General features: G+C 38.7%; 1 long non-coding RNA gene across 3 annotated transcripts in view; it reads right to left on the bottom strand.

Annotated features, from left to right (window-relative positions):
- LOC121076304 overlaps positions 1-15,809 on the bottom strand; it is a 129,653-nt gene that overhangs the window by 67,529 nt on the left and 46,315 nt on the right. For 2 of the 3 annotated variants that reach the window (XR_005823451.1, XR_005823450.1), the window contains exon 5: positions 3,562-3,709. The exons of the other annotated variant lie outside the window; for it this stretch is intronic. This is a non-coding gene — a long non-coding RNA (uncharacterized LOC121076304). The remainder of the gene's footprint in view (positions 1-3,561; positions 3,710-15,809) is intronic. 3 annotated transcript variants of the gene reach the window in all.

Below are 15,809 nucleotides of genomic sequence, written 5' to 3'. Positions count from 1 at the left end.
TTGGAGGGGGAAAAAAAAAAAAAATATATATATATATATATATATGCTAATAGTATTCCAGTCCTCCCTAATAATATTCTGCTCATGTCAGCGCTGCCTGTAAAAATCAAGAGACAAAGTGTGCTCACTGCCCTTGACACATTGTGATGGTAAGAAAAATCAAGACTGCTTTCTCACTGTTCTCTGAGTACAAGGAGAGATCTCTGCTTAAGCCTATCTTCTTGATCAGAATATCTCTGGTGTCCTTACGCCTTTTCCTCCTGTTTGAACTTGTCTCTTCAGAATATTTAGTAAATATAATTCATGTTCACACCTAAAGTAACGCTACCTTCTTTTGTTTTGTTACGTTAGATACACTCACAACAAATGGCGTGGTTGTACTTCCCTCATTCGCAATCCTTGCAAAGAACACTTGCACAAGAAAAGTGCAGAGAAAACTAAAATCCTATTAACATTCAAATTGTGCTCTCACTACTGTTTCCATTTCTCAGATCTGATATAATTTTAATATACATTAGGAATAAAGTCCAGAAAAAAAGAAACTGGAGCAGCTAAAAGTGATTTGTCTATTGCCTTAAAGCACTTCCTTCAATACACAAGGGAGATGGTGGTCAAGCTCCCACAAAATCTAGATCAGCCTTGTGACTGTAGCCCAGCAAGCACCCACCCTGTAAACATTAGGCATATTTATGCATTATTTAACACTGGACTATGCAAATCAGTCAGAAACTCTTCATTCCAGTCCCAAAATGTTGATGAAGCTACACTTAATTTGAGCCTATTTTACGTTTTGAACATCCAAAAGTTAAGGGGTTGGTTTTAGTCTTCAAGCACTGGAACAAAAATGAGTACAATTTTCATAATTATCACTGAGGGTCAAGTTACAAACATCTTCAGCTATCAAAGACGCCTTGAGTATTGGTTCATCTGGACCCACTTAAAATGCAGCTAAACCAGTGCCTTTTCCTCTCAAACAAAACACATTTGCCAAAGTAATTCTCTTGAGTAGGAATTCAGACTTGTTTGTACACACGCTAGATCTATTCTTGAACTGAACTTTCTTTAGCTTGTAGTTATCTGCAAAACGGGATCCATACCACCATGCTGGTTTTGTTTCATGCCCTCAGCTTTCCTATGATTGGGTCTGATCCAAACCCAGAGGTATAGCAATGGAAAGACATGCAATTGTGACTTGAACTGGCTCCAGATCAGCGTCAAGAACTAGTATTTTTCTTCTGTGTCATACCTGAGCCTTGGTGCAGATGACCTAAGAGAAAGTTTCAGGAGGTAATTCTCCACACAAACTGTGAGCCTGGACTTCATCAACTGTGAAGTAGACACAGTATTACTGCCTGTCATACCACTCAGAAAACATGGATCTTAACTGCAGCGTGGAACATTTCTAACATTTCTAACATCCTTAGAGTGGAACATTTTTTTAGGTAGGTTTTTTGTTTCACTGTTAGAACAGCCATGCCTGCGGTACAATCCACTACACATCTCACCTCTGAACTGTGTTGCAGAAGCACTGCAAATTTTTCTGATTCATGACAACATACTCCATATGGTCCCCTTTATGAGTATTTCACCCTCCTAACTCTACATTCTGCTTATAAGAATCCACCTACCAATATTCAATCATTTCAGGTAAGCCCTTATTTCTTTGCTGGTGGCTCTGCAGTAGTCGGTTTCACAGGTAAGATTACTGTCACATCGCTGCCTCTCAGCATGACATTCTGCAGCTCCCAAATGCTCCTAACCCACATCCATCATTTGGTCTCCATGCCAGCTTTCCTTTGCTCCTGCCCTGTACATGGTCACAGGATTCCCAGTACCCTTGCATTCACTCTGAAGTCTATCAGTGTTTTCCTCATGTGGCTGAGCACCCCACATAAATTCCAATTAACAGGATGGAGCACTGTTACTGTCACCGCTCCACTATCCCACGTGGCAGGCACTGATTTATGCCATTCTCTTCTATGTGAGCTGCCGGTGGTTTCAACCCTGGTTCTTTCTCTCTGCCAAGTCACCAGTATACCATTGCCTCTGCTGGGCTGATCCCATAGTCAGTGCTCGCCTCCTTACCAATGGGCTGAAAGCTATTTACCTTTTGGCTCATCTGAATCTCAACTCTGTATTGTTGTGCTTGGGGTATCTACCACGGGCACAACAGCACAAATGTCATCACTGGTGTTTTATTTCTGTCTCCTCAATTCTATTTTTTTCAAAATGGCTACTAAACTTCCTTAAGAGCACCTTTATCAATCTCATTTCCCTGTCTGTTTTGTCTTTCCTAAATGTTACACTCCACTTCCTATACTGTTTTGTTTACTTTGAAACATTTTCGTTCAGAATAGAAGGAAATTTGTGCTTTGCATGTCTGTAAGCACAGAATAAATAAGAATGCATGTGTTTCACATTAGACTGCCATGAATATTTATTTAGTCATTTATTCTAGCAATCCATACATCTTACTTCCTCAGGCCTCTTATTAACTATCCACTAGAACTGAAGGACTTACTGCTTACAGTTCTACTTTTCATTGATGAAAATTACGTACCGTGTTTTAGTGTACCATTCAGTTCCTGTCTCCCACTCAAGTCAGAAACATCAGTAACTATTTTTGACCAGATTTGCAGCACAGAAAATTTCAAATATTTTTGCAAATCCCGAGATGAGGAGTACAGCTGGTGCAGGAAAACCATTTAGATTTTGCAAAAAATCTTATCAACTAAGCAGCAATTCTGTAGGCTGAAACAAAACTGAAATCCATTGAACAGACTACCCTCTGCAGTTTCAGGTAACTGACTCATGCTTGGCCCTTTTCTAGATAGAATTGTAAGTGTATGAATGACTGAATTGGGTTAATAAACTAAACTCAACCCACGTCTTCCCGCAGAATTAATCTCAGAGTTTACATGTCTATTTTTCCTGAGATTTTGTTACTGTTCTCATCGGCTTCTTCCTGTGGGGCCTGCAAACACACTCCAGGAAAGAAGCTTGCCAGGATATAAGAGAAATCTCATGAGAAATTCTGTTGTTGGTTCATTTCCAGGAAAATTCTGCAGACTCAAGACACATAAGCACATTTCTCCAAAGTGGGGAGACAATACCTGTGATACCTCCAATAGCAACAGTGACCACTTCCTGAAAGTTGTTCTTAATAGTCTCACTTTTCAGACTCTAGTTTGATGTGAAAATGTCATTGCCAGTCTAAGCAGCATAGAAATAATGAAAACTTAATCTAAAACAATAAATTTGTTTTGAATTCTGCAAAGGGCTGCAGAGACTTTACATGAAAATTTTAAAAATTAGAGGAAGAAAAGCCTTTACTGTTCTTCTTTTCCAACTTTCTTTGGACATGAGACCCAAGTGTTTGTGGGTCTAGCAGAAACTCATTATTTTGCTTTGATCCAAGTCTGTGGTTCCTTTAGACAACACCATTAACCTAATTAGCTCCTGCACTCGGCAGAAGGCACGTCTCCTGAGACTTTGTATTAGGGGAAACAAGGACCTCAGAAGGACCACCACAGTATACAGAGAGTACTTCTGTATACTAACCAAAAGGAAATGGAGAGGACAGGAGGGCACCTGAAATCCAGGAAAGCAGGAGTGAAACTGAAGTTAAATAGCTCTGTCTGCTCATGATCCACAGTCCAGAATGCTCTGGCAATAGCAGCAGGTCATATTGCATCTCAACATGACACACCTAAAACAAACAAACAAAACCAACATGAACATTCAAACACTCATTACGTAAAATCCCCAGGTAGGAATCGCAACTCAAGTTTCCCTAATCCTGATACCAAGATAGTATCCACCCCATTATGCTCTGTTACTTTGCCTAACAAATTAGACCATACAGACAGGCATCCTTTTCTGGATCCAGTCAGGTCAGGGTTGAGGTTACTGCTCACAGCTGCCAAAACTGACCTCATTGATGTCACCATCTTGGTTCAGCTAATGTTGCGGATGATACCTACAAAAATCTCTCTCAACCTGATTGAGGACTTTACTGACTTCCTTAGTGCACGGACCCTCTGCTCAGCAGAGAGCCCAGCGCTCTCACCGCGCACTGCACGTGCTACAAACATCAGCCAAAGTAGGCTGCTTGGGGAGACAGATGGAGGAATTCCACCATCTGCTCCTGATCACGTTCAGACAAATCCTGGATAGTGGATTGCTCTGATTTTGGGTTTTCTAGATGTTTACAGTGAATTTCAAGCAGATCAGAAATGTCAGTACTAAAAACATAATATCAACGGTATTGAGGCAGCTCTAGAGCCAGGTCACAACCAAGCTGGATCAGAAGGGTGGTTTTTTGCTTTTAGTTTTATTTCATTTTTAACTTAAAACCAACTTTAGGCACCCACACCTTTTATAAAATCTATTTCCAAGTCACACACATTATCTTTTTTGTTTGGGTAAGGTGAGGGGAATGCTTCCTTATTCAATATTCTTAGGCTGTTTGCATAAAATACATGCTAAATAATTCAGGAGACTGACTGGTAAAAGGCAAAGTCTTTACAAATAAGAAAGACTAAAAACAGAATTCATGGAAAATACTCCAGAGTCCCCTAATTCTTCCATTGTTGAGCCTCAAGTACCTTTTTTTTTTTTTTTGGTATTATTATTATTCAAGTAAGAAAGGGATTTCTAGAATGCACCTCTTGGACACACAGGACACATATACCTCAGTATACCATTAAGCATACAAACTCCTTTTTTTTTTTTCTTCTATTTACGAAACGTTTTCCTTGCCTGTAATTGCCAATTTTTGTACAATTGCTAGCCCTAACTGCAAACCGTCATTTTACTTCTTGTGCTCATAACACTGCATTCCCAGTCATAGTCAAATTAAGGACTGATCTGTTGTCCACTGAAGCCAGAAGACAGGGCCAGAATTGGCCAGAAGCCAATTTCAGCAGAGTAGGGAACTAAGGAGATAGAAAAGAGTTGTGCAGCCATTTGCTGACTAAATCCTAGCAATTTAAAATACATGAAGTTTACTTTGGGGGTTAATTTTATACCGAATTATAGAAGATTATACTCTTCACACAATCAAAGAAAGGCAGCATATCCAGATCAAGCAAATCACACAGAAGTTCTGATTTGTGAAATACAAGCTAGTGTGGCCAAAGACTTTTCTGAGAAAAGACAAAAATGCCAGCCTTTTATGCTCTTTTGAGTTTTTAAAATGACTTTTTGTTGTTTTATACTGGGATAACTACTGAGTTCACCAGGTCAGAGAACCACATGAAGTTGCTGATCTAACCCTAACTCGTATAGCCCACAGTCACAAATACATTGTTTCAGCAACTGAAAGCAGTTTGTGTGTGATTCCGGGCGAGAAATTCATCACAGCACCCCAGGCCCCCTCCTTTTGGGTGTCTGTCTGTAACCTGGATCTTTGCAAAGTGTAGTAATCACATTTCAACAATAAAACTTCTAGAGATAATTAGATTTTACAGTGCCAGCCAGCACTTCATTGCTAATACTTATGATGCATTACGTATTTGTCTGAGAACATTAGCGCTCAGATAATTAACTCTTCTGCTGGGTGTCCAGGTTATGCTGTTCAGTGAAAACACACTGCACCCACAGAGACGTGCCTCATATAGAAGCACGTCTAATTCCTAAACCTCTTATGTGGTCACTAAATTAAAATCTAGGTTATAGCAGTTAAATGAATTCCCTTTTCACTCTTTTTTCTCTCCTTTTTTTTTTGGCACTTTCTAGCAAAACAGTTCACATACAATCACTTGATGGCTGGAAACTAGGCTTGGCAGAAGGAGCCGAGGCTCAGCATGGCTCCAGTCAAGACCAACGGCTGAATTATTGTGACGTTAGTAAACAGGTAATTAGTTTTGCATGTCATTGTACACCACCTCAAGCTCATTACTGAAGTCTTACAACACTCTCTTTAAAAATTCAGACCTGTTTGACCTGCTACCAGCCATGGTGCATTTCAAGCACCCATGGATAAAGTGCAATCTTGTCAAACTGAAGACACCTGCTCCCAGCAGGAACACTACTTATGAACTGCCAAGTTTTTTGTTACAGTACCTTGAGAGGCAATGATCTTTCCATCTGCAATAACTAGCATCAACTTGGCTGCAGTCTATTTATTGCCACATGAAGTGCATACAGGTATAAAAGCAGGAAGTACACAAACGCAAAATGGGAGAAGACCACTGAAGATAACTTCTGCTGTTTGCTCCACAAGCTTTTGAAATTCATTTTCTTTGGAAACGCTCCTGGCAACAACTTTCATTTCTTTTTTCTCCAACACCAGCTCTGTCAGAGAGAAATTCACTCCCCTGTACAGGGGTGTATGTAACTTATTTCAGATGTGACAATATAAACTAAAGATATCTCCCCTTTCCGTTACTCTTGTGCTCAAGTTTTGTCAACTGTTGTTGACCTAGGGGTGGATAATTCACTTCATGGATTAATCAAGCTCTGTCCTTGTCTCCCCCGCAAAGCCCCTGCTGCAGCACAGCTGCATGCACAGCAGGGCACCTTGCCTGGCTCCGCTCTGCCCACTGCTGTTTCAAGCTGCCTCTACTCCCTTCTTCACAAGCTCTGCAGAGGAAATGCATACCAAACTACTTCCTTTTGCTTGATCTTATTTCTTCAGCGATGCTTGCTCCTGGATAGCAGACCATGTATGTCAGTGTACCTCTAGATTAAAGGCTGTCTTTAATCCTCTTTGTTCCAAGAAAAGCACGAACACTGGGATAATTCTTTCCTTCTTGTCTTTATTTTGTGAGGGTGCAAATGGTAATTTAAGCTAATTACTTTTTAGTACTGTGGTCATTAAAAATCCAGTAAAAAGATGGTCTAGGGCTTCAGTGAAGGTATCATAGAATCTAGGTTTATTTTCAGTGTCTTCCACAAGCACCATGAAAAGCCTGATCAGGAGCTCAGTGCTCCTCAGACTTCCCCCAGCAGCTTAATTCGACAACACATTGCTTGCTCTCTTTGCTACCCTTAAGAGACCTCAATGAGCAAAGTCCATTCGGTGGCACTTAATCATACATATGCAAATGTTTTATTTAGAATTTGGAGCTCACTGTGAGCCTATTTTTCTTGAGCTGTTATTTTAAAATGTGCTTTAAATAAATTTTGCAGTAAACATGGGTTATGTTTCAGTAACAACCATTTTTCTCCTGATTAGTAAATTACTGTTGTTTCCAATGTTTCATTCTAACTACTACTTGCTCAGAGTCACAGGAAAACAGAGCACTTAGTCAAGACAAACTTCCCTTTATTTCCATCTCAGCAAAGCAAGCTCTAGATTACTTTTAGAAAAACAGTTTTCAGCTGACAAAGTGAAAAATGTTGCATAACGGCAAACTTATAACATGGTAAGAAAGTTTTAATAGAAGGATTACCACTTTCTGTTGTAACTAGTTTAAAAGTCCTTTAAGAGTTTCTGCTAAGAACAGACGATTATATTTGCAGTATTTATGTAATTTCTATTGGCTGGCTGTGTAATAATTTATGAAAGTTGTGACAGCACAGAGCTTTAATACAGATTAAGTGATATTGAGAGAGGAAAATACAACACACTGGCATTTTGCTACACAGAATACCAATCCCAGGATCATCTAGAATTGTAAAACAACTCAGTTTGAAAATATAAATTGTGTTTTCCCAACCAATGGGAAAATCTGTCTCAAGCACATATTCTTCTGCATAGGTATGTATCACTTCTATCTCATTATACGATGTTATCTGTATGTCAGAACCCATTTATACAGACTTAGGAAGACACAAGCAAGTCATTTATACCATTCTCATCCAGAGATAATAAATATCTTTAACACTGTATCATTTTGCATTCAGCGTTGGTCACGTATCTTAAAACTTTTCAGTTCTATTTGTATGCATTTCTATTTGTAAAGCTAGGCAATCATAATGCAAGTCTTAGAGGAAGATGAAGGTTTTAACTTTCTAGTTCATGGCAGAACTGTCCAAAAATAACGTCAAAAAGTCAATACAGAATGGCCGTGATTGTATCAGGGTATTGCAGTGCAAAACAAAGTTAGGACTGCCCTGCTGGTTAGCTAGATAATGCTTCTTTTCAATGGCACATAGCTCTCATCTACAAGCCTGATAGATACCAGGAAAACATTTCTCACATAGGATTTATATACTTCTAATTGGAAGATAATTTAAGTTTTACTTTGGTTTGAGGTTGGTCAAGAGTTCTGGTGTCCAGGAGATCAGTGAGCAGATTATCAGTGAACTGACGAAAAGTAGGACAAAAATGCAGCTTGTGACAAAGGTTTCGTGTTTGTATACCTGTGAATGCATGTGAAATCGTACATGCCAGCACATGAAATCTCCAGCTCTGCCTTTTGCATTTGCAAAGTCCCCATTTTAATTAACATCAACTATAATCGTATGGTAAACTAGGCATAATAACAGTAATTAAGATCTTGGCCTCTTAGAACACATCAGACACACACACACACAAAATCCAGTTTGGAGAAATATATGGAGCATTCAAAGGTCAGTACTGAGATTTTATCTGGGATATCTAAACAAACAGGCAAATCAACCCTATTTAACAATAAAAGTGTTTTTCTTGAGATCTCAAGAGGATTTCCAATTATTCACAAATGGCTAACCGTGTGCTCCTTTCACAGAATTATAAATGAGTTACCAGAAAATAGCAAGTTTGACAAAACTGTCCAACAGCCCATTAGCTGTACAACTGTGCTAAATAGCCAGAAACAACTCTAAATCTGCCAGAACCAGTGTCTCTCGAGTCTGCCAAGGGGACAGATATTTCAGCTGTAGAAATATCCATTTGCAACTTGCCACCATCTGGACCTTGCAAACTAAACACTGAAGTGATGGGCTGGCACATTCCAGCTCAGTAATGGCCCTCTACTTCTTAAGAAAATCTACAGATAAAGATGGTCATAGCGAGAGGTATTCATGGTTGCTTGAAAGAGATATTTGCATTCACAAAAAATATATATATTTTATTGCCTGTATTCCTTCAAAATCTCTTTGGTATGTAAATTCTAAAGATCAACTAAACATACTGACAGTTTCAATTGATTTAATTAATTAAAACATCTATGGGCCAACAACTGGGATTTTTCGTATGAATAGGCTTACAAATAAATTCACTTCCCCTCATCTGATTTTAAGGAGTCCTGGTTTCATTTGGCCAAATTACATGATACACCATAGAACCCTGATCCAAACAGAATCTGGAAGGAGGCCTGTGAAGTTAGACAGGGCACATGGGGAAGACCCAAACACAACAAACAAGGAAGGGACACAGCAGGGCAGCAAACTTTTATCTGGGTATGAAAAAAAAAAGCAGCACACCCATTAATACTGTAACTCATGCAAAAACTGATCAGAGCAGGTTTAGTCTGTAGCATGTCCCAGCTAGTAAACACACTGAGCATATTTTTTAAAGTCAAAATTTCAAAACTCCACTGATGTTTTTCAAAGAAGTGCAACAAATTTGTCAGATAGTCTCTACATCTTAAAGAATTTATTTTCTGCAAGTAAGGAATGGAAAAAAACACCTCACAGCACTGATTTTTTGGAAGAAAAATGAATATTACACATGTTGAGTTCAAGCAGTATATGGTGTAAAAAAAAATACAATCACAACAGCCTGTATTAATATAAGTGGGTATTTTTGTTTGTTTTTACAAAACATGTTCCATACTGTTGGATATTTTTAAGAGTGCATTTACTGCTTTACTACTATGAAGACAGGATTTTGAGGCCATGCTCATCTCCTTTTTGTATTGGTTGAATACAAATACTTTAGTTCAGTGTTGTACCCTTCAGCCACTGTTCTCTGAACTTTGCTGTTTTTATAGCACCCCTAGAAAAAAAAATTGGCATACAGAACAGAGTTTTAAGTTTATGTTGCAACAACAGGACACACTGACTTGCGAGTCTGCAAATTGTTTTTGTTTATCTAGTGTGAAATGATTCATAACCAATTATGGTTCTCATATCAAAGGTTCCCAGTGGTCTTCAAACTTTCAGAGAAGCAGCCATATCATTGGCAGGCTTAAAATTCTCTTATTAAGTCTTATGAAATCAATCTATTTTTACTTGTTATTGCCTGAAAAAGCAAAGTAGTCAGCCTCCTTTGAGGCTCATGCTTGACCCAGACACCGATGAAGTAAGAAACCCTTCAGTTCACACCTGAAGTTTTTTCTCAAGCCATCAGACAAGTCCCACACAGTCTCACCAGAGTTGAATGCTATCAGAAAGCATCACTTACCCCTGCTCTGGAGGAGGCATAGATAAAAATGAGGGTCAGAAATGCAAATTTGGGTTATTAGCTATAGGAATATCATCTCATGTTTACCTCCTTGTGCACTACAGGACTTAAGAGCTGTCTTTATTGTTCTGTGGGCTTTTCTGCATTTGCATTCACTTGTCATTTACATACTTGGACTACTGAGCATTCTTTAATCATAAATTCATTAATCATTTCTCTGATGACACCTTTCTAGCACACTAACAAAACCTTGAATCCATGTAGTCATTTAGGAACCAAGTTCCAGATAAATCCACAGGACTTCAAATTTTAGAAAGCAGGCCATGGCCTTAAGAAGGGCCAAGATCCTATGCCAGATGATAGGCATTCCCACAATGATGAGTAGTTGTAGATTAATCCTCTTCCTGACTTCAAAAAGCATTTCTTTATTTATTGGCAAATACTTAGAAGTGATTGAAAGGAACAGATACTGCCCCAAAGGGCCCATGCCCTTCCTCTAAAGATATATTATCAATTTCTTTTATTATCATAGTGACAGGAAAACTTATTGAAATATTTAAAAGCGGGAGGGAGCAAAACACGTTTATGTTCATTTAGGACCACTTGAAAACAGATCATTCTGAAGACAGAAAGAGAATCATTGGATATTTAAATAATTAATTTCAGCAGATCCATTAATGGGAACCAGTGTAATATTTTGATCAATTCAGCACAACCAGCTTTCACTGATCAGCTTCTAAATTGCAATTTCTAAATTGTCACTTGCAGGAATTTTAGCATGGCACAGTGTAAATCACTAGCCAGTCATGTGCCTAGTGTACCAGATAGAGGGTTAAGATACAAACAGCCTGATGACAGCCTGGCTATGATAATTAGAGAAAAGTCATGCAGACGAACACAGAAGTATCATTTCCATCTCTATGAGCAGTTTTACTGTTTCTAAAATGCTAAACCCTGGACGTTCATTTTGGATAGTTTAGATTCACAGCAAATCCTCTGACATATTGTTGAGCATTAATAGGTTTCTGTAGTTGAAGAGCTGAAAGCATAATTTATCAAGATTCATTGTTTTTCTGGAAGATGAGAAAACTAAAAGCAGTAGCCTGGTTAAGATTGCTCTTACCAGTGTCTTTATCAAAGCAACAATGCAGCATGCTGGTTCAAATCAGCTGCATCAATTCCCTGTTACAGAGAGCAGAAAGATTCAAAACCAGGCAGTTGTACAAGATCAAAAGTAAAAGAGGCAACTTCTGAAGAACTTGTCAACATTTCTGCATGCTTGATTTTATTTTTTCTTAAGATGAAATATAGTTGTAAAACATATACGCATCTATTTTTACATTTTAAATGCAAGCTATATCAGCTTTATATTGCAATCTCAACTCAGTCAAGCTGAGCAGGGCTAGAAAAGGGAGCACCTTTCAAAGTTGCTGCTGCTGCAAGTGCTCTGCACAGTATGGTAAGCAGCACCTCTCTTACAATGATGTAACAGTTTAAAATGCATAGGTTTTGTGATGTTATGCTGACAAGCAGGCAGTTGTGAAACTTCTATAGAAAACATTATTTAACCTGCATCCCAGCAAATTGCTTGTCCCAGGAGTTGCAATTTTTCACATAAGCCATAAAGACATTTCTGAACCTTTAAGTCCAGACCCCAATTCGCATGGTACATTGTGTGGGAAAAGAAGCTACACCTCCCATTTCCCTGCCAGCTCCCAAGGATCACATCTTTTCTCACTACATTCTCCCAGTATTTTAGCATTGTGTTTTTCCATTTTCATTTCTATCACGTTGTTTTGTTTCACTGCATTCTGCCAAACAGTACTGTAACTTGACAGAGCTGCTGTAATCTATATATAGTTTGCATATTGATTCCTGTAGTACTTTGAGATCCTTCAGATAGAAGGTTATCACAATACAGGATTCCTTCATCTGTCTTTTAAGGTAACCTTTAAAAGCAATAGAATTCAGTTCAGTCCAGATGTTTATCCAAGCTGTTCTAAATCTCTGGTGTCTGGAAATCCAGAAGGAACAGGTTTTTTTTGAGAGACTTTCAATACTAATAAATACCAATTCAGACAAACAACCATATCATCCTGTCACTGTAATCACATGGGATGCTAATAACACCTACCATTTCTGTAGAACTTTATAAAGATGAATCACCACAACACAGTCCTTTGCAGTATTATCCCCATTTTATTACTGAGGAAAGAGGGTGTCTGATACTGTGTTATCCCATTAAGTGACCTGTTCCTTCAATGCAGAAAGAATAGCAATGAAAGATGTGGAAACTATTACTGTAACTTTCCCAGCTTTTGTTTGGCTAAATGCTGTTTAAATATTTACATCCCACAAATTCTTTTATCATCATAGCACATTGTTAAAAAAGCAGGCCACTGAATAATCAAAGTGACACACTGTTTTGAGCTGCAATTTAGCAACAATATTTCACTTTATTGCAATTTCAATCACAAGAGAAAAGTCAGCTGAATGCAAAAACAAAGACGCACATCATTGTTCACTATTTTCTCATGTGGCTTTGAATGTGCGATCCTATCATTTAGATAGGGCATCAACTCCTTGAAATCAAAACAATTTCCTAAAGAAAAATAACAGTGTTCATTGTGTCTGTATCACAGGCTGTAATATAATCCATTATTTAAGCTATGGAAACACTTCCTAGTTTCTGGTCTCTGTGAAAGCTCAGTGGTGTTGGAAAAATTGGGGGGCTTGGTTGTTTGGTTTGTTTTTGTTGCGTGGTTTTTTTTTGGTGTCATTTGTTTTTGTGATTTCTCTCTCACACACACACACACCATTTTGGTGGATTATTTTGTAGCTTTTTGAGTTCACTGAAAAAATCCCAGCCTTCATGACTAATGCCATAGGTGCCAAAGAACCCTGGGGAAAACACTGTATGAAAAATATTTGTGTATCTCTATCAGAAATCTTAAAGACCTAAATCCAAGAGATGCTGTAGTAACTTCATTAACTTTAGAAGCCAGAAAATAAAACAACAAGTGTTCAATACAATCTTGACCTCACTTCCAAGTGAACATGGAGTCGTTTAAACCTATATACAACCCAAAAAATCATTTCTAAAGTAAAACAGGCTCTGCAGAACTAATTAAGGGCATGCTTGGCCCTACTTCACATTCAGCAGTCATCTAAGAAGATCATGCCACAATTCTACTTCCAGTGCCTAAGAGTCACGACCTGGGAATTATCCCAAAATAAGTTAACATTGGTTTTATGTTAATTACACTCTACATTGTGAAACATTCCAAACATCTCCCTATTGAAAAAGCATGATTTCCTGTCAAATACTGATGGAACCATCATGATTCCATGATTTTCATTGAGGATTTGGGATTTTCTGGTGGAAAACTCTTCAGTCAAGACCATTTTGAGATTTTATCTTCTGGAAGAAACCAGCTTACAAGAAACGGGCCTTGACATCACAATTCTGTCCTCTGCAGCAAAGCAGAGAGGCACCAAAAGGGACTTTCACTTGTTCTGTAGCTGGACAGAGAAAATAGTGTCATGTGCTGTATGTAAGTCAAAAGGAACTGCATGTTCATGTGGATTTTAACAAGAAATCATAATCCAGAATTAATTCTCATGACAGTTGATCAATAAATAAATTACTGAATAAAGTATTGCATCACACCATGTTCAAAGAAATTAAGCATAATTGGGAAGGAAGCAAGTAATATGAGATTTTCCACAAGATGCCTCTATTCCAAATATTTTCACCACTTTTGTAGTATGAACTTCAAGACCAAAGCACAGCAAAAAAAGGGTAGCCTCAGATTCATCAGAGGGCCTGGTACACCCTCACATCTCTGTAATCACAACAAGAGCCACTTTTTTCCCCTTTAACTTGAATTTGTGGATGACAGGCCTTACCAAATTAGACATTCCCACACAAAACCTGTGGAAAACACAACTGTGTCTTCTGTTTGTGTGCACACAAATTTTGCTACACCTAATTATCAAAGGAAGCCTAGGTGAATTCTAGGTGTCAAACGAGAAGCAGAAAAGTCAAAGGTGAGAAGATGGGTCACTTGGTGACTTCACTGACAGAATTCCACAATACAATGCCTTAGAGCAGCAAAGGACTGATTCCATCAAGTAGCCTGGTCTAGTCATTCCTACTTCACATCCCTGCGACAAAGCACTGATGCTGATAGTACTGGTGCTAGAACAAGCTACAGAAGGGGACTGAAAAGGGCAGGAAGGGGAGGAGTACATGAAACTTTTCAGTATTCTTGTCCCCAAACCTTTATTCTTTTCATCACCAAACAGTTGCATCTTCTGCTCTGTACTCAGCATGCATGACACAAAGGAACTAGACATGAACTGTGATGTTCAAATAACCACAGCTAATAACTATATTCATTCTTCAAGACTTATCATCTGCATGCACACAGACTGCTGTTCCAGGAGGGTGCTGGGAGCTCTGAATAATCAAGATAGTGACGGTAAAGATAAGCCTTGCAGATTCTTCAGTTCTAGCAGAAAAATAACGAAGGATTTTCTCTGTTGAAGATAAACTAAGAATTAATCCATAGCTTTGTTTGATCCTGCATGAATCAGGCCATCATTTACGTACACAATGAACAGATGCATCATTGCAATATTACTGTAAGACTAAGGTGGGGAAAAGGCTCTCCAGCTCCATTTTTGTTAGGGAGTCATTAAGGTGCCTAAAGAGGTTAGCTTTTGACAACTGTACTAACATGACCAAGTCTCATCTCGACAGGCACCTTTACACTCTCCTCACCACCAAACAGGAAAATGAGTGCCTCTCAGTTTGTTTCCTCTTCCGGAAAGGATACCAACAATCAATCTATGTACCAGAAAGAACAAAAAAAAAAAGGGGGGGTGGGGGTGGGGGGGTAGAGAGACCTGCAAACAGAGCAAAGCCCTCAAAAACTGCATATGGTATTGTGTTAACTTTGATGTCAATTATTTGTGGCAGAACACATCCCTGCATGTAGCCTACTTTGTAGGCACAACACTAAAACTGGCCAGGGGTATTATTTCAATTTCTACAGAGGGTAGTTGATATAGATGAAAGTCAGTGCCATTAGCAGAGGAGACAGCAGCAGTGACCCACTTGTTTTTAACAAGGATATCTACACATGCAGGATAATTCTGGTAATTCTGATCAAAGTTACATGTACGAGAGGTACAGGAATGGGCATTGTTTGAAGACATTAGAATAAGAGGCTTTAGCTACATGGATAGTGAGGGAGCTCCTACCTCCACCACACTCCCAGGAATTCTACAGTCCGTGCCTGAAGCCAAATTTCAAATCTGTTACAAACCAGATTGAGATGCATTGGACAAATTGAGTTGCATTGGACAAAAACACCTTCTGTGCATAATCAGTATTTTTTTGTGTACCAGTAAGGTTCCTAGCAGTATTTACTTGGTCCACTTTAGAAGTTAGTCCAATGAGATATCAGATGGTTCTACCCACTCTAATACAAGTAGATGCACTCCCGTTCTTCAGCCAAGCCACCTT

The sequence above is a fragment of the Cygnus olor genome, chromosome 11 (genome assembly GCF_009769625.2).
Source record: "Cygnus olor isolate bCygOlo1 chromosome 11, bCygOlo1.pri.v2, whole genome shotgun sequence".
Taxonomy (NCBI): Eukaryota; Metazoa; Chordata; class Aves; order Anseriformes; family Anatidae; genus Cygnus; species Cygnus olor.
This window is presented reverse-complemented; position numbering and strand designations above follow the sequence as displayed.